This window comes from Urocitellus parryii, chromosome 1 (assembly GCF_045843805.1).
Source record: "Urocitellus parryii isolate mUroPar1 chromosome 1, mUroPar1.hap1, whole genome shotgun sequence".
Classification (NCBI taxonomy): Eukaryota; Metazoa; Chordata; class Mammalia; order Rodentia; family Sciuridae; genus Urocitellus; species Urocitellus parryii.
The window spans coordinates 48,549,058-48,551,810 of NC_135531.1; the positions used below are offsets into that span (position 1 = coordinate 48,549,058).

A 2,753-nucleotide genomic window follows, 5' to 3' on the forward strand; every position below is an offset into this window, starting at 1 on the left:
TTAACATCATTGCTATTCCAGGACAAGACTTGTGTATAGAGCTTTTTATTACTTTAATTTGCATTATTTCATTTACTTCTCAGAACTTTGACAATTAGCAACAGCTAGAGCTTGCAGATGAGATAACAGAACCCACAGGAAACTCGCCTAAATGAACACATTTAGTAGTTGGTGGAGCCAGTACCAGAAGCTAGGTCTTGACTTTATGTCCAGTGTTCTCTCTTATATATCATTCTGCCTTTCAGGATCGAGGGCAGATTCGACAGTAAGATAGTTCCAGATCAAGCATGTGATGGGTTAGAACTAGAAGGGACCCTGTGCTTTATCTAACCCAGCCCCCACCTTCTTACACATTCAGTAGATGTATCTAATTAGGAGAAATGCAAACCATAGGACTGAATACCTATAAATATTATCCCTGGAAAGAAAAGTACCATTTGGTAAATGCACAAAAAATATGGAAAAATTTGCATGTTCTCTTTGTGCAGGGGCCCTGCTAGTCTTCCTTGTATTGTTCCAATTTTAGTGTACATGCTGCTAAGCAAGCTCCAGAATATTTTAACATGAACCTATTATAATGGAAAATATGAAAGTGTGTCACATAGTAAAGGTAAGTACTGTTTTTGGAAATGTTTGTGTTAGTTACATGTATGTACCTGTGGTGGGTCACGTGGATTATATTAACAACTCTCAGGAAGTCACTGACATAGTAGCAAAAGCACTGGAAAGTGAGTTAAATACTGTACTTAAATTCTGGTCTTTGCTCTGCCGACAACCACCTGCATGAACTTGGCCAAGGAACTTAACCCCCCAGGGCCTCCATTTCCTTATCTTTCAAATGAGTAAGTTAGACAAGATTATCTTTAGGATCCCTTCCTCTATGATTCTATCATTCCTGTGGCTGGTTCACAACATCAGTGAAACACAAAAGCTTTCCAAATGAGGAGATGGGTGGGGAGAGGTGGCAGAACAGAGACAAGCAGGTGCCAGGTGCAGTCACATGACTTTGCCCATAGCAGCTGCTGTCCTCGTGTCTGCACCTGCTGCTAGTCCCCATGTTGGTGTCACCCCAAGATGCTGCTGCCATGTGGGTGTAAAGGATGACATGCTTAGATCCAAGTTGGAGCCTGTGGACAGCAGTGGAGGTGAGGACTGCCAACCACATGCACCTGGCGCCACGCTTGGCACTGTTAGATGCTCAGAAGCCATTCTTAATGACAAGCATGATAAATATCCAGGGGGAAGCGAAGAAAAAGCAACTTAAATAGAACAAGTTGAAACTTAGGGAGTTGTGTTCCCTCCACAGTCTAAGTAGTCCTGGAGTAATAAACACCTTCCTGGTTGGGAGTAGGGAGACAGCAATTTCAGAATACATGCTACATGAAATTCTTAGCACAACACCTTTTGCAGATTAGCACTTAGTTTCCTGTAAAGAACAGGGACCTGTTATCACTTTTTGCTCATATATTGGATAAGATGCAAAGTTAATTTCATGGTAGAGAAATACCCAAGAGGTTGCTTGTTTTCTGTTAATATAGAAGACATCTCTGACACTAGTACATAGAAGATTATAGGTGTGTGTGTGTGCACACACACACACACACACACATACATGCGCACATTTACAGAGGAGCTGAGAAATGCATAAATTATTTATTGATTCTGGGACAGCATACAACATGACAAGAAATGAGATATATTTGTGTGATATGCTTGCATATGGAGAAATTGAAGGAATGTTTTTATTTCTCAGGTGGCAACATAATGCCAGAAAACATTCTGCCTTTGAAGAACAAAAGTACAAAGATGTTCCAACAATTGAAGGTTATAGTTTTGCAAAATTGCTTATTATTCATTGCATTTGGAAACAGGGCATGGAGAAAATCATCTTTCCCTGCCTCGATCTCTTTAGGATGCTTCATTTTAATGTCACCCGCTAGGTAAGACTTAATAAGATGTGTGTGTTGGCCTGCAAAAAGACGGGGTTGACAAGAGCCTTATGTACATGAAACAGATCAAAAGTGGGCTTGGTTGTTGTTGAATACTGTCTACTTTTAAAGAAATAAATTAATAATTTAAATCATTTGAGTACTCACACTCAGCTGACAGTTGCCTGGCTGCAGCTCAGGTGTATTATGGGTAGAGGCACACAAAGGTCCCCACCTGGCCTGCAGCAGGGCCTCCTGCAGACTTCATGCAGCTAGACTGAAGGAGGAGCCTGTTGGTGAGGTTCCAGCATGACCTTGGCCATGCAGGAAGCAGTGCTGGACAGAGTGGGGAGGAGAAACCCTTGCCTGCCTCTCCTTCTGTGTAGGCCTCGGGGAGACTTCAGGGGTGAATGCCTTCCTGGTCATGACCCACCCTGGCTAAACTAAACCCCTGAGTCTCTTGTGGGAAGTTGATGTAGCAACATCTTCATTTACTTGGTTTACTTTCCAAAGACAAAAACAAAACAAAACTAAAAAAGTTAACTCCCAACAAAGTCCCAACAATAGGAAAAAAAAAAAAATCCCCAGCCTATGTTAACCAAGTGGCTGTTATTTTTGGCTGTGGGCTGGGCCGGTGAGATGCTCTCTGGCCGTCTGTCACTGTGTACAGCAGTCTGACTGGAATTTTTGTGAGTCGGGAAAGGGATGGTTATATTTGGCCTCTAGAAGGGAAGTCACTGAGATAGAGAGGCAGCTTTGGGTCACAGGGTCTGAGCCAACAGGCGGGGAAGCAACTACCCCATTTCCAGTTAAGGAAGTGGATGG

At 42.6% G+C, this 2,753-nt stretch overlaps 1 pseudogene; it reads right to left on the reverse strand.

Moving 5' to 3' along the window:
- Positions 1–451: 451 nt before the first annotated feature.
- Positions 452–545, reverse strand: LOC113192417 (U6 spliceosomal RNA; annotated as a pseudogene).
- Between the last annotated feature and the right edge of the window lie 2,208 nt (positions 546–2,753).